The sequence below is a fragment of the Sebastes umbrosus genome, chromosome 16 (assembly GCF_015220745.1).
Source record: "Sebastes umbrosus isolate fSebUmb1 chromosome 16, fSebUmb1.pri, whole genome shotgun sequence".
NCBI classification, from domain to species: domain Eukaryota; kingdom Metazoa; phylum Chordata; class Actinopteri; order Perciformes; family Sebastidae; genus Sebastes; species Sebastes umbrosus.
Window position 1 is genome coordinate 27,630,519 of NC_051284.1, and position 26,091 is coordinate 27,656,609.

At 39.5% G+C, this 26,091-nt stretch overlaps 1 long non-coding RNA gene across 1 annotated transcript; it reads left to right on the plus strand.

Moving 5' to 3' along the window:
* Positions 1–3,921: 3,921 nt before the first annotated feature.
* On the plus strand, positions 3,922–25,469 carry LOC119504571. Its single transcript, XR_005210591.1, has 3 exons — positions 3,922–4,307; positions 20,995–21,047; positions 25,205–25,469. It is a non-coding gene; the product is annotated as an uncharacterized LOC119504571 (long non-coding RNA).
* Positions 25,470–26,091: the final 622 nt, after the last annotated feature.

The window sequence follows — 26,091 nt, forward strand, 5'->3', positions numbered from 1 at the left end:
CCAGATCCAGCTTCACTGCTGCCTTCAAAATGCAGTCAGAGCTCAACGCCCGGCAGGAGCGGCTCCTCTCCGCCAGTCCCCGTTGGGAGCCGACACCACGCTGCTGGAGGCCCAGGCCGTATTGCTGGGACCACTGGAGGGGAAGGAGACACGGGAGAACCAGAACCAGGACTGCGCGGGGCAGACTGTCAGATACTGCTGCAGTAAAATGAGAGGTTTGCTAAAGGGACTCTGGTGCTCGGAACTAGTACCGCGTTTGTTCACAGGGAAGTCAACACAAAATGAAAGTTCCTCGTAGCAGCTTTAAGGCCCTGACACACCACCGTCGGACAGTTTTTTGTGTGTTTCCCGCACTGTCGACTCTAGTCTGCCCCTGTCAGAGGTTTTTCAGCCGTTTTAGCATGTTGAATTGCCGTCGGAGCTTGTCGGTGAGAAAAATCATTCTGAATGGCTGGTCAGCCTAAACGAATCAGAGCATTAAAAGAGAAAGTGAGGTGAAGGCACACTAATTTTCATCTCATCTGATCATTCCAATACATGGATATTTTCACAACGACATCTGGAATGAAGCTAAGTGGTGAGTGAGAGTGGTGTGAAAATTGACGCTGCTTTGTTTCATGTACGTATCATAACAACGGCTTGTATATCCGCCGTCCTTGGTCTTCTGATTTCCCTTTTTGAATGATGAATACAGAATACCACCTATACAGAAAATTATTTCATCTCACGCAGGCGCAGAACGTACGTGCTTACTGGCCGTGGGTTGAAGTCTTTGCAGTGTGTTCAAGTGCAACTTTTTGGCCAAGACAAAGGAGACGTGAGGCGACACAACAGTCCTTCATCGCCACTAGTTCTTTGATGTTGGATTGATGTTTCTGGGCCTTTAAATAGATGATTTATACAACTTATATAACGCTCGTGAAGAAATAATAGAACTCCATTCCTCCCAGCAGTCTTGCAGCACCCATGGGACCCTGAGGATACTTGACTGATGTTTCTGATCTTATGAATGATGGCCAGGTAAGCTGTTGTTTTCCTTCACATGATGCTTCAATTTTTTTCCTAACAGCGGGACGGATTCACAATTTGTGCTAACAATGTGGGCGTCATTCATCAACCCCAAATTACCTTTTCCTGGCTACAGTAGACAGCAATATTTGATAGCTCATTTACTCTCAGTCCTAATGAGAAATATTTCTGTCCACAGCTCTCCAACCGTCACAGCTCATTATAGCAGGTTTCAAAGCTGCACCCACCTGAAGTTTGATGTCTTTTCAAACCGGAGCTTTGCTGACTCACTCTCAAAGAGAAAAAGGTAGTCAGGTGATACACACTAAATATAATTTCCTGAGCGTTCCTGCTGTTTCAAGTACTTTCAATGATATCGATGACTAGTTTTAAAGTCTCCAATTATTTTTCAAAGAGTATTTTTTCGAGGCATTTTCACCTTTATTTGACAGAGGACATGAAATAGGAGAGAGAGAGAGATGTATGACATGAAGCAAACCCTGGATGTGTCAGCTCAAGACTTTTATTTGAGATTCAAAACTTTTATTTGCCATTTGCTCAGGTACAATGTACAAAGGCATTGGAGTCCTTGTGCAGTTCTCTCAGTGAAGTAGAAAAAAATAAGATAAATACCATCAAATATGCACATTTTAATGAATAAAAAGAGATTAAAAAGTTGCACTGTTGGGAACGCCATCTTGGAGTAGCAGCTCCCATGTGCATGCCATATGTTTATATGGCACATGCTGTAACCACTCAGCTACCAAGGCGCTCCAAAGTTTCCAATTACTGTCAGCGACAGGCAAATTCCCATTTGTTAAAGTGTTTTTCACCGTTTACATGCTCATTTATGCTGCTTCTTCTTCATTTGTTGTTGCTGTTTTTCCATATTTGTGGCCAGTCAGCCCACAGGCATCTTACAAAATGATTGCATTTATACATTTTCTTTTCCAAGTACCTTTTTATTAGAAAAGAGAGAAGTTTCTTGCTCAGTATTTCAAAAAGTAAAAGCTTGTTTTGTAGAAAGCTCTAATTATCTTTGTCAAACTTAGAGAGATGTTTGTTGAGACGTTCAGGAACCCAGAAAATAGTCAAACATATGGTGTTTTGGTGTTATATTTCATATGTTTGGTTGCTATCATAGGGGACTGACACAAGCTTCATCATGTATTTGCTTGCTGAGCTCTAATTTGGTTTTGTATGGCTCTGTTGGCAGAGAGGGACATTAACAAGGGAGATGGTTTAGTGCTTTGATTTGCAAGGGGACTTCCCATATTAAAATTTTTCCTGTGAAATCATTTAAAACTCACCAGTTTAATCAGCTTCAATCAGCCGATTGGGCTGCAGTGATACATTTCATCTTCTCGCTAATGAGATGCCCTATCTGCTCTTATTAAACACTGGGATTGTGCATGTATACTTCAATACCAAAGGAGCACGTCCCATATAATAATGCAAGAAAAGAAATATCTCTCATCTCATTAGTGTCCTTTGGTATTAAGTAATGATGATGATCATTTCTGTTAAACTCTCTGTTGTTGTTTTATTAGCAATAATGACGAAGGTCCATAGCAGTTTAACTGTTCACAGTTTTATCAGATCTGTGACCAAGCAAATAATAAATAAATTAATAATTAATTATCTGTAGGTTCTCCATTTCTTATAGCTCTTTTATGACTTTGTCTTTGATTGGTTAAGTGTTTGTGTGGTTATGTTGGTTGTATTTATTCGCCCTTTTGTTTTGTCTGACTGTTTATCTTTCTATGCTCTGCACTTGGGTCTCTGTTGCAAACGAGGTCTTGGTCTCAGTGAGACAGGCTGATTAAATAAAGGTTATATATAACCAAGTTAGCCATTATACCAGCCAACTGAGGCTAATATGTTGCTAACACAACATTCTAGGTTACTGTTGAATTACTGTTGATCCAGTACAGTTGATATTATACATTTTACTATTTTTACTTTAACTGTTGTGGACTCTTTTGTCTTGTACTTCCTGTTATTTCACTGTTTATGCTAATAATACTATACAAAAAATATGTAAAATGTTGTTAATTTCAAAAAGCCTTATATCATCATGAATATTCCTGATTGACCACCTGTGTTGTATCCAGCACTGCAGGAGGAGGGCACAGAGCATCCTGAGGGACAGACACCACTCAGCTCACTCTCTGTTCAGGTGGAGGGAATCAGGACACAACCTGAGGCACCACAGGCCAGAGAGCATCTCCACTCTCAGAGCCCGCTTTCACAACAGTTTCTTCCCAGCTACAATAAGACTGGTGGCAAAGGACATTAAAGAGGGACACAAATACCCCACACCTCACCTCCATAACATTATTGACACACAGTACACCTGAACTGAATGGACTGTAATGCTGTGCAATATGCTGCCTTCCACTGTGTAATTGTCTGAAATATATTATTTATTTATTTTTTTAAATATTTTCGAGAGGTAAAAGTTCTTTTAACATGGTCATGGAGCATATATACTGTATATTTGTATTCTGGGGGTATCGTTCCTATGCAGAAGGTAGTTAAGTTTATTTATTGACTACACTGAGGGCATTTTATATTTTAATGTATTTATGTATTGTGATGAGTTGAATGTGCTACTTATTTTGTACTGTAATTACCGTGTGCCTTTTTTACCTTTTTTCTTTTCTTAAAGCTGATATGGTGTAAACTGCTCAGAATTCAAATGTTCTTAGGTGCAAATGGAAAATAAAACTCTTGAATCTTGAATCTTTTGTCGTTGTTGTTAAATAAATAAATAAATGAATGAATAAATAAATAAAAATAAAATGAAATAGATAAATATTACACTATAACTTTTATAAATATTACAAATATAATATAAATATAAACATCCCCCCTCCATACCCCCACCGCGGTGAGGATGGGCCTCCACTAGAGGGCGCTGGTGATTGGCTGCGGCCCTGGAGCGTGTGGAAACGTAATGACGTCACATCCGGCATTCTTGAACCTGAACGTGACGGTTGATCTCCGAGAGGCTTGTTTGGTGTAGAAGTTGGTTCGATTTAAGCTAAGTAGCTAAAGTAAAGTTGAAGTAAAGTGTTTTTATTTGTGATACTGGTTGGAAGAAACGCATTTCTGATGTGGGGAACTCATTTTGGATTTAAATAATGTCATAGTGAGGAGAACAGAGCAGTTTTAATGAGCTAACACCTGCTGCTCAAGTGGATTTTAAATTTTGAATATTAACGGCTGCAATTAGATTTCGAATTTTGAATATTAACGGCTGTTGTCGCCCGAACCAGCACTTCAGGATCCAGAAGGTAAGTTGATTTAATTTGATTCTCTTCTGGATTTTAATACCAACCATAGGTGATTACTGCCGCCTACTGTACCGGAGTATGTAGCACAGGATCTAGTTTACATTAAGCTGTAAATAATAATAATAAAACTATATTGGTAAGTTGATTCTTACACCTGTCTCAATAATAAAGTGAGCACTAACTAGGCCTATGCTGTGTCTATTGTAGAGGCCATGGACTGTTGTGCACAACATAAATAAACTGTAAAAGAAAACCCCAGTAATTATCTTTATATAATTAGCCTTATTACTGTAATTTTAAGAAAAAGAAATAAAGAAATATAACAAAAGAAATATTTTACTTTTAACATATATTTATTGTTAGAATAGAGTAATACACCGTAAATCTAAGACCATTTACATATAAATCACAAATGAATATGTAATTTTACGTTGCAAAAGCCCAAATTTACATTAACTCTCAGAAGTTTTGCCAAAAAAATCTGTATTTTTACAAGAAATAGTTTTAGAACTCCATGAAATCCTTTTCTTCTAACATAAATTAATTGTTAAAATAGTCATAAACCTCTAAAAAACAGAATAATTATCTTTAAAAACAGAATAATTATCTTTAAAAATGATCAAGAAAAGCTTAAATACAGATAATTACAATTGTGATTACAAAAAATACTGTAAATCTAAGACTATTTACATATGAATCACAAATGAAACATGTAATTTTTACAATTTTTTTCTGTCATTTTGAAATACAGACAAAAAATGTAAAATGTCTTGAAAAAAACTGTAAAAAAAATGTTTTTTTTTTACATTGTACATTATTATCCAGAATATTTAAACCTGTAGTGGCACCCTGCGTTTTACTGATCAACTTCACATTAATTATAACTAACTAATATCATAATATTGGTCAATTACTTTGTATCTGCATGACATTTTTCCTAGTCACCTGCTGTAAGTACTTCCAGTTTAGATCTTTATTGTCCTTCAAAAGTAGCCTTAATTCGTTTTAGGCAACTTAAAAACAATAATGAACACATTAAACAATAAGATGATAAAAGACGGCTTTTTAAAAATGGCTTTTTTATTGAACCACCATACCATGTTTGTAGAGAGCATTTATACTGTCCATTCAAGAAATATTCTCATTTATTTCTTATATATACCAATCTGGTATTTATATATATATATATACCGTATATATATATATTATATTTAACACACTTGATAGATCCCACTTTTCAGCATTTTGTACTTAGTTTTTTGCACGGTGGTTATGTTATATATTGCACGTCTCAATGCAAATATTTGTACATATTTCCTATTTTTTATATTCTCATTTTCTTATTTTTAATTTTTTAAATTTTAGTACTTATATTTCTTTACATATATTGTGTTTATATTGTAGCATTATTTACAATATTGTAACATTATGTACATAATGTACATGTTACATACTCCCTTATGTTTATACAAGAGCAACTGTAATGCCCCAATCTGCCCCCCGGGATCAATAAAGTATTTCTGATTCTGATTCTTAAACCCAAACCTCCGTCTATTAGTCAACAAAGATATCATGTTTTTAATCCGCTCTATGTTTATAAGCTTTAATTAAGAAGACAAAACAGGCCAAACCAAGTCCAGAGGTTAATCTAAGATGGTAGTAACGGGAAACAAAGTCTCTGAAACTCTGACTTTTCTCGGGGAGCACCCCCAAACTCCTCGCTTTGGTTTTGGAAATTTTTGAAGTCTCAAGGTTGGCAAGTATGATGGTATGTAATTTTCCAGTTCAGCTTCAAAATAAAAGCATATTCCACAGCAGTCACGACACCTGCTTGCTGCTGCACCTCTCCCACTAACATCAATCCCCCCCGATTCCTGATAACGGCACACATGCCATTACTCGACCCTCCTTCACCCGACTGAGGGGCCACAATTAGCCAACAAAACGTAATCTCAATCAATTTCAATTTCACCTTTTGTAGGGACGATTGAGAACACAAGGGGTTAATTATCCCCCTGCTGTATTGATTGGTGTTTCTGGCTGGCCTGTTAATTAGGGTGACTGATTTGGCACCGGGGTTGGAGTGAGAGATAAATGATAAGCGGGAGTGGAGGGGAGGACCGAGGAGTAATTCCTCGCAGCTACTCAACAATTTCAAGCCTCTTCCTCTCTGTTGCTTCCTGTCCTCCTCTGTTTCTTCCTCTTATAAATCCGACTGTGCTTTTAGCTGAATAATTTAAGTGCAGCTGAATTTCAATCTTCTTTTTTTCCCCCCTGCTAGTTATGTTTGACGAATCTGGCTTGATGGAGGCATTTTCTGTCACTCCGATGCCTGAGACTTTGCATACCATATGCTATTTACCTGTGACAGGAAGATGTGCTGCAATACATAGTTTGCTTCTTATGTATTTTTCATGATGTGCTGCTTGCAGAAGATGGCATAAAAGGTTATTAATCTCTCCAGTGAAAGAAGATACCTCTTCAAGCTATCTTGTTGTTATGTCTCATTGATGGGCGCATGATATGGAATGAATAAAACCCCAGCCGCAGAAACACTCGTCTCCTTTGTGGGAGATTTCCACGAGTGCCGGGCGGCCTGCCGCTTGGCTATGCTTGGCTACACAGGTGACAGTGTGGCTTAGCTGTGAAAGTGAGGCAGGCAGAGCGGCAAGGCAATCCCTAATTGAAATCCCCTCCTATGTGAGACAGAGGAGATGGAGCTGTAAAAGGGCCTGTAATTACTGAGGCCACTAATGAGAGATAATTAGGTCATATGGCAATGTCTCTACCGGGGCTCTGCTGCGAGAGATGTGGTTAGGAATAAAAAAGGTGGGCAAACTATGAACTCCTGTTGCTCATCACCATTATGCGCCACCATTACAAATGAACAGTTCATTAGTAGTAATAAGTTATCGCTTTCAAAAGGCCCATTTTTCATTTCCAGCAGAGCGAATAGTACAGACCGTGCCACACACCTAACTAAGTTAATTATACAGCTTTTTGGTGCCCCAAAGCCCCCAGATAAGCAAATATGAAGTCCTTATGTCTTTATCACAATATTTTCATGTATTTGTTTTATAAATTTTCGTACTGTTTTTATATTTGCTCTTTTCATTAACATGGTGCTTTCTTTCCTTGAGTAATTTTACACTTTTCTTCTCTACATTTGTACACTGCAGACTTAATTTTAAAAATATTAACCAGTTGAACTATTCAGGTCTTTTACTTAAAAGGCTGCAGCCTGCAAACAACTGAATATATCTCCGCTCACCCCCAAGACTGCGGTAACGTAAGCCGCCAAGTGCAAAACTGTGGTAACGCTGTGGTATCTTTCAGGCCCTTCGCCTCGCCTACTTTAGAATACATCCACATTAATAAGTTTTTCTTTTTAAACGCATAACTTTTGCTATGTTTATGCCTGGCGTCCACACTACTCTGGCGTTTTTGAGCCCCTAAAACGCAGACGTTTGTAAATGCTGCTGACCCCCTTTTAAGGTCTTTCGTCTGGATGGGCAGAAACGGTATCTCTGTGTAAAAATATTTCAAAACTTCACGTTGGTACAGAAGTATTATCAGCAAAATGTACTTAATTATCGAAAATAAAAGTACTCATTATACAGGAGACTGGCACGTGTTAGTTCTATATTATTATAAGATCTGTCAAAGTTAACACAATAATAACACGTTAACACAAATTCGTTTTAATGCCATTCATTTCTTTGACGCATTAATGCAACTTGTGATTTGTAGGTTGTAGCGGGCTAAGTTTTAAAGCTAGAGTGAAGAAGCTGGCATCATATGAAACTAGAAAATGTCATACTAGCTTGTCGCGAAGGAGGTTAAATAACGCTCCAAATTATGCTAAATTTTGTTGAGGAAAAACTGCCATTTTCAAAGGGGTCCCTTGAACTCCGACCTCAAGATATGTGAATGAAAATGGGTTCTATGGGTACCCACGAGTCTCCCCTTTACAGACATGTCCACTTTATGATAATCACATGCAGTTTGGGGCAAGTCATAGTCAAGTCAGCACACTGACACACTGACAGCTGTTGTTGCCTGTTGGGCTGCAGTTTGCCATTTTATGATTTGAGCATATTGCCTATTTGTTTACTTAATTAATCATTTAGTCTGTAAAAATGTCAGAAAATAGAGAAAAAATATCCATAGAAGTCTCTCAGACTCCAAGGTCACATCTTCAAATGTCCTGTTTTGTGTGGCCAACGGGCGAAAACTCAAAAATATTACATTTATAATGATGTTAAACAGAGAAAATCAGATCTTTATATTTGAGAGGGTGAAAGCAGCAATATGTTGGATTATTTATCAGTGCACATTCCCAAGGCCTCAAGTTTTATCTTTCAGTATCGGCCTACAACAAGCATCATGCAACAAGCATCATGCTGTTGATCAACTGAGACTGCTGAAAGTTTATTCCACAAAAAAACACAGTTACTATAAAATGTGTGGGCGATTTTCCTCTGCAGTGTCCCTGAATATCCCAGTGAATTTGAGCCATCCTGCATAAGTGGAGCGATAAATTAGTAGCCCTCTTATATTCACTAACAAACACATACTCAGGCCTCATGTTTAAACTGTCTAATGCACGTCTGTCTTTGTATCTACATTCATAAACCACTCTTAATTGACACATTAATACATTTGGATTTAACTCAGATGTCGGTGAAGTGGTTGTGGGGATTCGGGGGAGGCTGAGACAGACGGCTTCATGTTGGTGGGACGGCGTGACTAATAAAAGAGATGCTGCTGTGATGTTCACGGTCAGAGAAGCGTGATTATGTAGAGCTGCTGTGCCTCAATGAGTGATCCCCACACACCGTGCATCCCGTTAAAAAAGACTTACCCAGTCCCTTTACAGCTGTATATATTGATGTTGCAATTCATGTTCCTCTAGCTGTTCAGGGAAACATTTGTACATTGTTTAGTTTACCATCTCTTTTGCAGGGCTAACGTGAAAGTCGATATTTCTTGGATTTGTTTTGTGAGCAGTGCTCAGTTTGTGGAAAACATTGATTTGTTCTTTGGTATTTTTCTCATGGCTTGGCTCAGTGTTGGAGGATAAAGTTTCTCCGTAGCTTATACTATGTGCACTAGCTTAGAGGGTAGTGAATGTACAAGAGTGTGTGTGGATGATTGAGCTCGTAGACACACACACACACACACACACACACACACACACGGATGACTGCACACGTTTCTTCAGATTCAGTGAAGGTAAAGCGTTTAATAAACAGGCCGACAGAATCAGCCATGTGTCTTTTTATTGGAGAAACAGAAAACCAAAGTGGAGGAGTCATGGGTCCAGCTTTGGAAAGCCCTAATGGGCTTCTTCAGAGCTCTTCAGCATAATGACCTCTCCAGCTCGCCGACCATTTAAGTGATCTCCAGTTAATTGGGCTGGAACCTCAATCATGTCGACGTTTTCCCCCCATCTGACCCCGCTCTCTCTTTTTATCCATTAGCAGTATTTTTTATTCCACACTGTTCTGGCCACCTACAGAGAAAATCATCTGCAGTGTTGAAGTAGAGTATCTTGTCAAAGTGTGTATAATTTGCACCACCACGGAAGGAAAGTTTAGGTTTTTTATTTTTACAAACTTGGTCTTTTTTTTGTCCACCAAGGCAAGAAACACAAGCCGTCAGTTATGATCCAACAGGTTTTAAGGTTCTCTATTTGATATTCGGAGCATTAATATAGCACCAAACAATTATTTACTATGTAAAGATATAGAGGAATAATGTCTATCTGAGCAGAGAATTAAGTCACTCTCCCTCTGTGTGTGTTGTAATCAGAGCTTCTCTGTGTTTTGTTGACATAGCCGGGCCGGCCGCGTGTGCCTTTCACAAGCCAACATTTAGTCCGTTTTAATCGAACTCTGGTGCGGTTCGTTTGGGCAGTTGTGAACGCAGTAATCATACCTTGGTGTGGACCAAAACAACCAGACTGAGACCGCTTGCACGAGGTGTCTCGGTCCATTTGACACGATGCTAGGGCCCTGTGAAATCTGTTTCATTTGTGTTGGATGGATAAAATTTCAATAAGAAAATGTCATGAATTTGATGTAACACACACAACATTGCACTATTTCTTATCAAAGAAAGTGCTTCAATACCGCAAAACGAATGAAAATATGACCCAGCTTGTTGAAGTCAGACTTTTCCTTTTAAACAAGACTTTAATCAAATGTTTTGCTAATTCTCTGCTCCTTGAGTCTCACTCATATCAGTGATGGGCAGCAGGGAAAACAGCCGAGGACAGTGGCGTCACTGTCTGTGTCTCAACACTTGTTTGATGTGGCTCAGATGTCCGAGTTTGGAGGGGCTTGCTCAGTTGTTCCCTCCTCAGCCTTGGCACAAGAAACCTTCCTGTGGGTCCCGTCTCGCCAGTGACAAATAGACGGTGGCATCTGTGGGCTGGAGGCCTCTGCGACACGGCGACTGGGGACGGTGGCTAGCAGTAACGGGATGAATATTCATCACAGGGCGCTATTTCACCCCATCAACCCCACGCCGGCTGTTCCATGTCCTCCGATGGAGACGGAACGTGGCCGGAGAAAATGTGATGATGATGTGCGATGAGAGTCGGGGGCAGAGGAGGAAGTGAAGCAGATTGAGGGAAAGAGAGGGGTTGTCTTTGAAAGATGCTTTGACCAGATGAAACAGACGACTCGGGAGGGTGGACTGTGAGAAAGGGGAGAGCGGAGAGAAGAGAGAGGCTGAGGTAGGGGGAAAGGATTGCTTTGGAAAGATAACTAGACAGCGAGCGCGACAGAGAAAGGAAAAGGTGTAGGAGAGAAAAATGGCAAATGGTGTGAAAAGGTGGGGGATCGGAGGGGAGGGCCGAGGGGAGGTGACAGGGATTGCTTTGGGAAGATGAGTGAATTAAATCCGAGTGAGAAAGTGGAGAAGGGCTCGGGAAAATGGAGAGGAGAAAAGGATGACTTCAGAGCGACGACTAGACGGTCTGAGAGGAGAGAAAGGTGTGGAAGTTTGGCGTCGGTGTAGAAGAATGATTTATCCCCAGATGAAGACAGAAGATGACCCCCCCTTTCTCCTCCTCCTCTTCCTCCTCCTCCTGCTCCTCCCAGCTCGTCCTGGCTGCTCGCGTACCTGTGGACAGGCTGCTGCTGCTCTCTGGTCGAGGGATAAGTAAACAAGGCTGTTGCTCGCAGATGGTACTGTCTGAGATGGATGGCCTTGTCTCAGATACAAGCACGCGTGCACACACACACACACACACACACACATGCTCACACTGAGCCAAAGTATGGCAGCATGAACGGGGGAAACAAATACTCGCACATGGACAAATCTCATTGGAAAAAATCACTTTAGGCAAAACAAGTCTTTTTGTTTTTTGGTGGCAGGCAAGGCCACAGAGGAGGAGATGATGCAGTGTTCGATTCAGCTGAGGTGAAGCTGGGACAAAAGCTGGTAACAAACCAGCGTGGCTTGCCTGCTATGATTGACTGTCGGTGTGTGTGTGTTTGTGTGCGAGGGGGAGAAAAGGAACAAATTAGATGGTAAACTCTCTTCATGACAGTGTGTTCCTCTCTCAGTGTGGCTGAGCATTCAAGGCTTTCTTTCGTTATACCCAGACCCATTACTTTCCCACTCTCTTCCAGCGTGTCTGTCTGCCTGTACTGTGTCGACGTCTTGTTTGCGTGAGAAACCTGTAATCTTCCGGCAATGTGCGAAGCAATGATAATGAGCAGGTACTAAACACAAGGGTCTCCCGGATAGACATCTCTAAATCACGGGAGGAGGCGCGGAGAAACAAATAAAAAAGTAGTCATCAACCTTACATTTTTCATTTGTCAGCGAGGCACAAGCGTGACAGCGTCGCTCCCCACATGAAAAGGAAAAAATATGAATGCAGAGAACTGCAAGCTTTGTCACTCCGCCATCTCAGGCGTCGGACAGCCCTGCTCGGTAGGGGGAGGACGGGAGAGGGGAATTCATTATCTCTAATGTATTCTAATGCACCCAAGTGCCAGATTTCATCACAGCAGAGGAGTATAATAGTTCAGTTTTGTTAGCATTAGTATGTATGGAAGTTTCTATACTGTATGAGCTCGTCTACTGTAACTGTAGCTGCTATAAATATCTCCGTATGCAGCAGCTCCCTCTCTACGTGATCGCTCGTGTTTGTACGGCTGACAGTTTGGTGATGAATGATGCATGTTGATGGATTGTTTTTTTTAGATTCAACCAGCACGCTACTGTATATAAGTTCAACAGTTCAGTAATTTAAAAAAATGATTACACTTGTGCCACTTCAAAAGGGAACTATGGGAACTGTATGACTACTGCATCACTTTGAGTTAAGCTCATGTGTTCATGGCGTTTGGCAGTTAGATTCAGTCCAGCGTGTGCAATGACAGAAAGGAGGTAAATGGGAAGTTATCAGCTGACATTTTCAACCAACTTCTGTCACAACTGTCCTCAGTTTCTAAGTTTAAAGGATAATTCAAGTTTATTACAACTCGGGTCTTATTTGACCATCATTTCTATTGGTGATAGTAACATTGTACAAAGTAAGTTTGGAAATGTGTCAACATTGAAAAAAAAAAAAGTGAGACAGGACATGAAACAAATTTGGTTGTAAACAAATTTCCAGGTTAGCCAACGTATTTGGAGGAGAAAACAAACATTCAGCACAGTTTACAGACCAAATTCTGATTAATCTGACTACTATTCTTAAATAAAGAAAATAAAAAATATGATGAATATGTTTCCTAAAGCCCAAGTTGATATAATCAGAGTCAGAATCGGATTATTTGCGAAGTACATACATACAGGGAATTTTTCATGCACACTGATTCAAACCCCAAAGATATTCCGAAGAAAATATTCTCATTTTAGAAGCTGGAACCAATACATGTTTGGAAGATTTATTTTCTAGTTTTTTAATTGATTAATTGACTAATCATTTCAGCTCTAGCTGAAACTATAAAAACACTAGGGCTGTCAACGATTTAGATATTTAATTGCGTAATTGTCCATTATTAATCATGATTTATCACAAATTAATTGCCCATTTTTTCATCTGTTCAAAATGTAACTTAAAGGGAGATTTGTCAAGCATTTAATACTGTTATCAACATGGGAGTGGGCAAATATGCTGCTTTATGCAAATATATTTATATATTTATTATTGGAAATCATTTACCAACACAAAACAATGACAAATATTGTCCAGAAACCCTCACAGGTACTGCATTTAGCATAAAAATATGTTCAAATCACAACTCAAGCCCAACAGGCAACAACAGCTGTCAGTGTGTCAGTGTGCTGACTTGACTATGACTTGCCCCCAAACTGCATATCATGAGGTGATGGCCATGACAGTTTTTCCTCACCAAATTTAGCGTAAGTTTGGAGTGTTACTTAGCCTCCTTCCCGACAAGCTAGCATGACATGGTTGGTACCTTATGAAACTGAGCCTGCTACAACCTCCCAAAGATTGATTGCGTTAAAGAAATTAGTGGCGTTAAAATTAATTTGCATTAATGCATTATTATAGCCATGTTTTTGACTTGTAATAAACCACAATTATCACTTAAACCAGTGCAACGTCTCTGCATTAGTGTAAGTATATACTGTTAGTGATTTGCAGGTTAAAAAAAGTTTACACATCTTGTTTAAAACAAGGCAAAACATGATCATATCAGGGGGAAATTCTGACCGTTTACGTCATCTAAGTATTTGGTCTAACTACTCAAACTATTCAAAGTAATAGATCCTGCTGAAAGTAGACATTTGAGGAAAAGGACAGATGTAGCTTATGACATTAATTATCTCCTGTTTTGGCAGAAATTACTGTCATTCCATTGTTTTCTGTGTTTACCAGACTATAGCCAGCATGAATGGGTTCAGCACATGTCCTCTTCTACTAATCATCAGCTTTCAATGAAAGCAAAGGTGTCTGTTTGGTGCAACACGTCGCTGCTCTGTAAACAATTAATGTTTTAGATTTGAACCCACACCAAACGGAAGCAAACATATCTCCAAAGTCTGTAGCAAAATGGGAGAATATGTTCAAATACAGAATCCCTCTGCATTTGACTGTCAAGATAAGATGGTCCCACGTTTCCCCCAAGCTTTCATTTAAAATGGGAGTTATGTCGGGGGAGATTTGTATGATTTGCACCGGTATATGCCATGATAGAAATCCCATCCTCTAATCCAGAGTAAGTCAATTTAGCACCAAACCATTAGCATTTTATCACAGTGTTTCCAGCATGTTACCCAGGTATCTTTCTGTATTACATCACATAACTGGTAGTGCAGGTTCCAGTGAGATGAACACTATGCGGAAAGATCCCAGTCACAACTGTCACTTTCACATTATCGCAAAAGAGTCTGACTCACTGAGCTTGATAATGAATTCCTATATAATATAAGTTCACACACTGTAAAGTTGGCCGCGATCAGCAATAAATCGATAAAGAAAACGCTCCTCTCTCTCTTTTACTACCTCCACATCACAGGGAGGAGAGGCAGAATATCTTTGGACAGAGATGTTTATATATTATAAATCGCTGATCTCTGCAGAATTCATAATCACAGCTGGCGGTTTCATTTTTCATTGGTTTTCTTCTCTCCTGCGTCTCTATTTTCCTCTTGATCTAACAAGGAGAGATGGAGCCAGTGTTCACACTGCACCTAAATGTGTCATAATTTAAATTTTTTCCCCCGCGACTGACACAAATTGTTGTTTTCTTACCAGTATGAATGGAGTGGTTCATTGTATTTAAAGGAATAGTTACAACGTTTTGGGAAATATATACTTAATTGTTTTCTTTCCAATTATGAAATGAGAAGATTGATATCCGTCTCGTGTTTGTGCATTAAGTACTGAGCTGAGTGAGGATGTGGCTAGCCTAGCTTAGCCTTAAAGGGAACTCCACTGATTTAACACATCATAGTCTGTTCTGATTTTGGGGAGTACTGCTGCATGAAAAAGTTGAATAAAGGCTTTTGTGGCTCCAGGGAGAGCTGCACAAAGTCTGATAAATGTCCTCAAGTGATGTCACTTGAGTCAGTGTAAAACAAGTAAAGCGTGCCAGACATCTGTAGCCCGCTCTTCATCTCTGTTTGAGGCTAGAGGCTTTACCACGTATCTTCATACATCATGGGTGTGACGAATAAATAACACGTAAATGTGAAATACTCGTCTTTGAATATTATGTTTCTAGGGCTTTTATTGTGAAAGGTAAGAACAGAAAGAGTGTATCTGGTCTGTGCTGCCTTTGCCAAAGTTGAAGGGAGTAATACAAAATTGCCGTCTTGTTTTGGACTATGGAGCCTCAGTGTGGTTATTTTATAATCCTTAAAAATATAGGCCCAACTCAACCCGTTCTGTACAATGGGATTTATTCAAGGTGCGAAAAATGTGCTTTGGTCCAGAAAAAAGTACGTCGCTTTTTTGCCACATAATATTTGCGTTCTGTGTGAAATTATTTCACAAAAAAAATAGAAAAAATATATTGACGTGAAAATTAATCTCACGAAAGATACTCTGCTGGTGTGTAAAGGCCTTTACACCAAATGCACAAACTGTCATTTTTACATTTATGTTTATTAGGGCTGTCAGTTGATAAAATTAAAATATTGAATCGTGATTATTCGCATGATTGTCCATAGTTAATCACAATTAATTGCAAATTAATCACACATTTTTTATCTGTTCAAAATGTACGTTATAGGGAGATTTGTCAAGAATTTAATACTCTTATCAACATGGGAGTTGATAAGAGTCAAAGCATATCAAATCATAATGTGACAAACTGCAGCCCAACAAATTGCTGCTTTCACCCTCTCAAATATAAAGATCTGCTTTTCACTGTTTAATATTATTAAAAATTCAATATGTTTGAATTTTCTGACTGTTAGTCAGACAAAACAGGACATTTGAAGATGTGACCTTGGAATCTGAGAGACTTGTATGGATATTTTTCTCTTTTTTCTGACATTTTACGGACTAAATGATTAATTAATTAAACAAATAGGCAATATGCTCAAATCATAACATGGCAAACTCAAGTCCAACAGGCAACAACAGCTGTCAGTGTGTCAGTGTGCTGACTTGACTAGGACTTGCCCCAAACTGCATGTGATTATCATAAAGTGGGCATGTCTGTAAAGGAAAGACTTGTTGGTACCCATAGAACCCATTTTCATTCACATATCTGGAGGTCGAAGGTCAAGGGACCCCTTTGAAAATGTCCATGACCGTTTTTCCTTTCCTTTCGGAGCGTTATTTAACCTCCTTCCCGACAAGTTAGTATGACATGGTTGGTACCAATGGATTAATTAGGTTTTCTAGTTTCATATGATGCCAGTATCTTCACTCTAGCTTTAAAATTCGCTACAACCTAATTTTGGCACTGACGGCAGCTTGATTGAGGCATCTTTTAGCACGAAGAACCACAAGAAGCAGTGGAAAGAAAACCAACAGCCAACTTGACTGGCAATTGGGGAAAAGCTTCAGTTCAGTCAAAACCGAACATGTACTGTAACTGAAGTATATTTGAACAAATTCAAGTGGAATGGACAGGTGTGTAGTAGAGGAGGCAGCTATGAAAACAGATGTCGTTTTGTTTATTTGTTGCCTGTGATTTCTTACCCTGTCAGTTAATATGTTAGCAGATGTGGGTTACATCCCAGAGGAGATATGAATAAGAGTCTCACAAATCAGGTCCTGTAGCAGCAGTGATTCAGAATCGAGCGTGAAGGTCTGCGGAGCGAGCTCACCCATGGAGATCAATCCTCTCCGTCATTTACCTGAAACAAAGGGCAGCGAGGGTAGGAGACGAGATGTTTTCTCCTCTCATCCCCTCAGACCGCATGTTGTCACGGGAGGGACTCGCAGCTCGTTCTCAGACGCCTCGCCTGTTGTTGGTTTTTAATTTCAGGAGCACGGTGACGCCCTATGGGTGCTGTGAAAATGGCAAGCTGTGAAGTGACAGCCTAAATCTGTTCGCTGTGTGACAGTGGGGAGAAGGTGGTGGATTTACATCACTTGCAGGCTGTTGCCAAAGAAGGTGGATGATTTGTGTAAATCTGTTAATACATTTTTTTCCTCAGTTTTAATTTTAAATATTACAGAAGATGCTTTTTAACCCTTTGAACTCTGCAATAGAAACGGTCCGCCAGTGCCTGCATTGGTATTTCTGCGTATTGTGATGTCATTTCTGGTAGTATCTTCAAATTCTTCATATCCTTAAAATCTGTACAACCTAAGCTAAAAGGTTATGTAAATCAATAAATCACAATAATTGACAAAAATATTGATATTGTGTCATAAATAAAAAAATATCTATATTTTTTTCATATAATGTTACTAAATAAACACACAAAACATATTGATCCAAATGTAGAAACATGTACAAAAGATTTCTTAGATATTAGATATTTGAACTAGTTTTGAGAAGTGCCAAAACAATGAATGCTCTAGCTATTATGATATTTATTTCAGATTGATTTAGGATCATGCAAGCAGCGACCACGGGAGGTCCGTTTTTAAAGAGTTAAACACACACATAGGCCTCTAACATGCATGCCACAACATTTCCAGTTTGATTCCAGCTGGATTCTTTGACAGCAGAGAGGAAGATGACATTAGATGTCATACAACATTACATGCAATCCCCCTCTCTATTCCCACGGCTGCATGTGGACAGAATGAGGTCCTGAGAGAATAACTTGGTGAGAAATGAGATGCCATGTGTGCTAGAGTTACTGGTCCCTTGTGTACTTTTGTCACCTTCTCTTTATAACACTATCCGAGGGAAACGCACACTATTTTGCAAACATTTTTGAAATAGCTTTTTACTAAAATGCTAAAATTGTGAGCCAGTAACGCACCCGTAAAAACATTTTGTTGGTGTGAAAACAATTTTAACGAATACAATCCTATCTCTTTCAGTGTTTACTGGCAGCATTTATATAACTAAAGAGGCCATCTTCAACTATTCTCCGGACAAAACATCCTGCCTGTTGAAGAGCATAAAGATGGAGAGTGGTGTGTCTGTCTCTGGCATCTCTGCTGTTATTACCGTTTGAGAGCCCATTCACACTTTTTGCCAAAATGAAACTGTGGTGTTGGTTTTGGACATTTCCCTCACAGGAAGTAATGAATCAGAACTTGAGAGTGAAATTCAAACCGCTTGTTGAACAGCACTAGTGAAAACTTTTTTTAGTCTGAGTAATGTCAGATTGTTGGATTCATCATGTTCCAATCGGGTTGATAAATTGAGCCCATCATATGATTTTTGCATGTTCATATTTTTCAATATGTTTACCTGTTACTACCATTTAAGGCCACACAATTGCTAGGTGCAGCTTAAAAGCTATGTGTAGTGTGAAACAAGTTGCTCATAATGACACACCCACAGATAATTATCATACAACTCTGCATCTTCAGCTCTATGAACTTTACAGTTTTAGTTCACGCTCTCTTTTCAACAAAAAAATCTCTAGAAAACTGCTGTACAATACCTGCTCAGCACCAAACCGCAGACAGACAAAGATAGGGAATAGCTGGTGAACATAGTGGAGCATTTAGCAGCTAAAGGACCAGATATTTCCCTCAGAAGTTGGTAGAGACCAAATCAGAGCTAAAAGAGAGTGACTATTGGACAAATAAATGGTAATATTGGTGCCTGCTTGATATGTAAATAAGAAACTGTTTCACCAACACATTCACCATATCAACTTTATTAGGTGATCAGTATGTCATTGTTGTTTTTACAGTTTGTAGCAAGTGGCCAAAAATCAATGAATTCAGCTTTAAAATAACAATTAACCATCAATAGCACGGCTGCAGCTACGGATTCATTTCATTACCTCCGCCAAGGACGTTGTGTTTTTGGTTCGGAAGAACCCATTATATTTCGGAGCGGATTGGCCTTGGTCGCTGCGCTCTCCGGGTACCCTTCTAGTTTATTTTTTTAGACTCATAACCTACAGAACGTCAAGAAATATTAAAAAATCATTACTGTATTTCTCAAAGACCAGTGTTATATCATTAAGTTGCTTGTTTTCTATAGTATAACAACCAAAAAAACAAAGATATTTAATTTAAAATTAAATAATACAGAGAAAAACAGCAAATCCTCATATTTGAGATGCTTTAAGCAGCCAATGGTTGCAGTTTTACTTGATAAATGACTTTAAATGATGAATAGATTACCAAACTTGTTGGCGATTAATTTTCTGTCCGTCGACTTATTGATAATCAATAGTCCGTTATTTTGCTGGAAAGCCCTTATAAGGATTAATGCACCAGATCCAATCATGACCAAACTGCAAGAGACCCAGAACACCATTACACTTCAGGCTTTTCCTGTAACCTACAGCTTACCACAGTGAATCCATCTGAAATGAAATGCCCTCCTGTCTGAAAACATGAAACATGGGCACATTTTGGTTCTCGTGCGGAAGGCTTTTGATCCTGATCCATCCTTTTACTGAGGCTTCCAGGCAGCGGCTGGTATTTACTGTATGTGTAGACGCTGTTTTCTGATCTGTCTGCGTGAGCAGTGACTTGACTGTTCTTTGCTCCCTCTGTTGTACAAACTGGGCTGTTTAGGCGATAAAAGAATTTCTCCCTGTGGAAACAATAATGCATTATCAGTCCTGCTTGTTATTTTCATACTGCGTATATATATGCAGTTTCACTTCATACATATTTGGCCTATTATGGTGTTTTTTACACTCTGTTTTTTGCACTGTATGAGTCATTCTTGAGTGAGAAATTACTTTCTCATCTTATTTGTGTCTGTGTTAAAGTGTTAACAAGTGGATAATACACATATACAGCATCATAATCACCTGTAATTTCAGCAAATATTACATTCTTTGTTGTCTTTGTGAAGCTAATGTTTCTTTTGGCTCTGAGAGAGGCGTATATTGAAGTTTATTGTGATGTCTTTATTTGATTGCGTCATAATCTCTGTTGTTTTTAGTGTTGGGAGCTGACCGTAACGTATGGGAATATCATGTAATTGAAGTCTTTTTTCTATTAAATATGTAGTGCGGTGTAACATCCCAAAATACAGAATCCGTTATGCAGGAACACTGCAGAGACTTTTAGGGCCCCTGGAAGGACATACTGTAAATATTATAATATCAAAGGATTGCTATAATTAAGCCTTATTAATCCAAAGCTTTGGGATCGCCTCCAGATTGCATCCCTCTTGGAATCACTGACACCTGTCCATTGGCAACATAACAATTTGGCGATGAGCATCAGCAGTGGAGAATATGTAAAATCCTTTGAAACAGATTCCCACTGCCTCAGGGTTTACAGATAAAAATGCTCTCAGAAATCCCGGCTGAATACATATTTCCTTGTTTTTTTTTTTTAAAGAGTCTCTTAAAGGTAAATGGTTCTTGATAATGTGCCACTGAACTCAAATCGTGGGCTTTTTTAGAAGTAGCAGTGGCCCATTAGAGCATACATTTTTATTCTGATAACATGCCTTTTGCTATGCCGTGGGATTTTAGAACATACTGTACAATTCATGCATATCATACCCCTTAATGCATTGATGCTGTTTCGCTCAACTATTCAAAGGAAATCAAACCCCTAAACCAGGTTTATTGGTTTTGTGCTTTTTGCTTTTGTTCATCTTTTGCTTGATTTTTCGTCTTTAAGGCCCTGACACAACAAGCCAACGGTCGTCCGTCGGACAGCTAGGGGCCTAAGTGGTAAGTGAGCAGACGCTGCTTTGTTTCATGTATTTACCATAACAACGGCTTGTATATCTGCCATCCTACGTCGACGTCTTCCGGTTTTCTTTTTTTTGACATATGAATACAGACTACCGTGACCTGCTGGTATGGAGCAGTATGGAGAGTTATTTTGTCTCACGTAGACGCAGGACATACGTGGAAGTCAGCTGTCGGCTGTCGGCTGTTTTCGAGTGCAACTTTTTGGCCAGGATACGGCCGACACGAGATGACTCAACAGACGTTGTTTATCGCCGCTAGTTCTTTGATGTCGGTTTGGTGCGTTTGAGGTCATTATTTAAACTTTGTATGATAAAAACTTAAAAGTCGTTTTTGAAAATAATAAGAAACTGTTGAAAATTGATCAATAAAATCAAAAATGAGCAATTTCAAGTGAAAATTGGATTATAGAACAACTATTTGCAGCACAGACTGTCTCTTTATTGCTAATCCTTGATTACGTTGAATAACCCTGGCTGATCTGATCTGTGTGGGGAAAATAAAGAGTGGGTGAAAATTTTAAACTGATGTACTACCAGGTATTTATTTCAAAAAATCTGAAAAATTAGAAACCTTATCATTGCTCATATTGGTTATAGAAGCTCAGACCTTGGTAGCTCCAGCGCTGCTGTTTTTGAAGCTGATGAGCTGAACTCTGAATGAATGCGAGAAACACTGAATGATAACCAACCTGATGAAGGTCTTAGCGGTGAAACATTGATCCTGATAACCATGTCGTAGTCGTAGAGTTCAGCAGACAGTTTGCAGCAGCTTTTTCTTTCTCTCCAGTCTTCTCCTACGCACCTGTCACTGTGTCCTCAGGTGTGCTAAAGCTCTGCTGCTTAGTGGACTAAATGGCAAAAACTGTCGGGTGTTATACATTATATACACAGCGTCTTCCCGACTGTTCATTATTCTGTTCATCACACACATTGACAGATTATGAGACAATGGCCCCCTGGGCACACATGTAAAATGCCTCCTACCTCTCCTATATAGAAGGAAGACTCCGAGACAGAAAGGAGCTGTAGTTGTTTTGTGTCTTTGTGGTCGTTTGTGTCTCTTTGTGGTTGTTTTGCATCTATATTAGGGCTGCACGATATTGGAAAAAACTGACATTGCAATATTTAAATTCCTGCAATATATAACCTATATACGTATATAGCGATATGAAAAAATACAGGAATATTCACCCAAAATTTTGTACATTTTAAAGTTAAATGCATCAATCTGGTGCACTTTGAGAGTAAAATTAAGAGGCTATAAACACTTATGTGCGCTAGTAAACGATTTAATCATGGACACAGTGGTTGTATAGATATGAATGGTGATGACACGGCAAAAAAGTCACACCCACATTGTGTATCTTTGTAGTTGTTTTAATGTCTCTTTGTGGTCATTGTGCGTGTCTTTATGGTCATTTTATTGTCTCTTTGCAGGTGTTTTGTGTCTCTTTGTAGTGGCTGTAGTGTCTCTTTGTGGTTGTTGTGTATCTCTTTGCGGCCGTTTTGTGTTTCTTTGTGGTTGTTTTGTGTTTCTTTGTAGTTGTTTTGTATCTCTTTGTGGTTGTTTTGTGTTTCTTTGTAGTCGTTTTGTACCTCTTGGTGGTTGTTTTGTGTTTCTTTGGGGTTGATTGACTTGCAACATGAAATGTTAACATAAATGTTAACAGTCACTTCAAACAGAGCCTCTGTACCATGGGCCCTGTGATGCCTTGGGCATGGGCCTGTGCCCAGAATTCCCTTTCAGTAATCTTTCTATGATCACACAGCAAGACATGAGCATGTCACTGTTCATTCTCTGTGATGTTTCTGCATGTGTAAATGTGTCTGTAAAGAATTAACAGCATTAAATGGCCTGCATGTTCACTGCTTTGGCCTATGAGGATTCAAATAGTCATTCCATGTACATCATTTAAATGGAGCTCAGATAGTTGTGTTAATGCTTAAGCCATTAGCTCCCAGCCTCCTCAATTATGCACAGTTATCATTATTAAAAGATTCTTTCAAACATCTTTTGTGGCCTCTAATGGAAGAAAGTAGCTCTAATGCATTGTAGCACATCTCTCAATCAGCTGTTAGGAAGACATCTAATTTCCTTAGATGGCCCTCATTCTCTAGTTGCCCTTTAATGCGAGAACATAAATACTAATTTCATTAAGTTTCTAAGACGAGTCCAATATGGCAGATTGTATTCTGAAAATTGGTACTTTGAGAGTTTGTGCCTTTGTGCTCGAGAAGCTCAGCTATGCCCCGGTAACTTTTTGGTGACGACACCACTGTCATGGAAAGTGCCATTATAAAAAATATATGCGTCATTATGAAAAGTGACATTATGAAATAAAAGCGTCATTGGGAAAAACGCCATTATAAAACTAGAAAATCTCCACCAGGTGTGTCTGCAACGACCACTGCTGTAATGTCTGACTGAACGAATACAAACTGAAAGCGTATCAGACACGTGTTTCACTCGCACTCCAACCCGGTATCACGCAAACGTTTAATAGATCCACAGAGGATAGCGTGTCAGTGTCACGTTTTGCCTTGCCGAGGCGTGAATATTACTATCGTATATGAAGGTGCAGTACCAGCATGGGGCAACAAAACCACTAACTTAGGTTTAGGCTAGGGATGCTAAAATTTTATTCTCACGAAAGCCGACCCTTGTTAATCGATCATTAACCGTTAACCGACAAGATTAGTGCGTTGCATGCAGCGGTGTTGTGGTTGTAGTGCCTAACCAGCCGTCCAGCTGCAATGATAAGCCAATGACCAAACACGTTAAATCCATAATTTATCACCAGATGCAGTGTATGAGAAAAACAGACAACAGAATCCCTAGTTCACCCGTCCTGGAGAGTTATTAGCCATGTTGCTGCGTGTATTGTCGTGGTCACATGCAACCACTTTCTCAGCAAGTCTCCACTGCATCATTTAGTTTGGCTGCAAGGTTGTCAGCTGTGTGTCAGCCCGGCGTAACGTTAGCGAGTGGTGAAGTAACGCTATAGCTGTGAATGTAGCAGTGCAGCCTGTGCACAGTTTATTTGTTGGTGAATACATGTTACAACTCCTCCAAGCCAAGCTCCTGTATCTTGCCAGCCACCGGCTCAGACTCACTTAAGGTGGGCTGTTAAGGTGGACTGTTAAGGTGGACCAGCTATTCTCCTTTAAGTGACAAGCCACTCCTTTGTGTTTTACTCAGCTTTATATTAAATTTTTTATATTTCTTTTAACCGTTTAACTGATAGCATTAATCGGTCAAAATTTGTATTGTTGGTTAACGGTTAAATGGTTAATTAACATCCCTAGTTTAGGCAACAAAACCACTTAGATAGGTTTAGGAAAAACATCATGGTCGGGCTTACAATAAGTACGTAAACTCAGTATAATAGGTACAGAAACAACGTAATATAAGTACAAAAAACGTGTCACAAACGTCACTAACTTAACTTACAAAACAAAACACTGGTCTCAAACACTGGCCTCCAGTTTGTTGGCTTCATCCACCTCCCGCCCACCTGCTATAAATAGTCTTTCTCACTTTTTATTCCACGCCACCAGCTCTGAGCCGCGGATGTATTTACGTTGCAGTCAGTACAGACTACATGGCATGACACGCTTAAAGCAAGAACGGCGTTCTTATTGTACACTTTTGCCTTGTGCATTATTGTATCATTAATAAGCCTTTTCGTGCGACTGGGCTGCGCTCTCACTTCTAACTTTCTTCAACAGAGCAAAATGTATTTCCAACATCTCATCCCCTCTCAAAAATTAGCATATCTTTCTAGTTTGGCTTCTCACAAGTTCTCACAAGTTTCCCCAAAGATTGGTTGTCCCTGAGAGTTAATCAAGAGTGCAGTGGTAGTTCAGTGAGCATACAGTAAAAACTTTGGACTTCCGCAACAGGTTCATCTGCATGTTTCAGAAAAGCAGCCCAAAACTAATTACATGTCTTGTTGCTAATTCTCTCCTCTTTCCTCCCTGTGAGCGAAGAGGAGAATTTATGTGGGATTTTTTGACCTTTAATGACTCCAGCATGCCCCTAGCTCCATACGTGATTACTGAGAGCTAGTTATCCTTGAATCTTGGGTGTTAAATCTCTTTTCTCCAGTGCCCCCATGTTGTTGTGTTTTCCAGCAAAGGATTTTATCGGAAGAGCAGGATGATGGATAAGGTCTATTCCCAGGATCCCCTGCCCAGGGAACGTATCATCAGTGTCAGACTTTGATAGCAACTCAAGGTGATAGGTGTCAAGGGCTAAAGCATCAGAGGGAGGAAGGAGGTGTGGGATCAGAGCAATAATGGTAACCTCATCATGACTGAGTCTGCCTGTGGCTCATCGTGGCCTCTCTCTGTGGCCGGACATCGCTTAGCTGTGGACTTTATACACTTTATACAAGAGGACATGTCATTTTTTTTTTTTTTTTTTTTTTTTTTTTTATTGACAGGACAGTGGATAGAGTCTTGAAAGGGGGGAGAGTGGATGCGGAAAGGGCCACAGGCCGGATTCGAACCCGGGCCGCCACGGTCAGGACCAAGCCTTAATACATGGACGCCCGCTCTACCAACTGAGCTAACCCAGGCGCCCGGACATGTCATTTTTAATACTCCTTTGTGTCTGCTACAATTAAACCAATAATTTGACACTTTCATCAGAGTGACCTACAACCAGGAAGTTTAGTGTCTTGCCCAAGGACACTGTGACAGGGCACATGGCTGCTGATGGATGTAACACTGGCTGTAACAGACCGAACTGAACCTGGGACCTATCTAATATAGGACAGGCCCTCTGGAAACTGGACCACCTTGTTTTATAATTATACAACACCTACAGTATTTTATTGCCTCAGAATAGTTTTATGTCCTCCATGCAGATATGCCTAGTGCTCCAAAATCACAATCTGCACCCGCTAACAGTGTCGATTTTGTCAAACAAATACTATGATGAAAAATATTCGTTGACTACCTTTTTTTCCACAATGAAAACTGGACTTAAACTAAATAAAAAGTAACCATTAAAAACA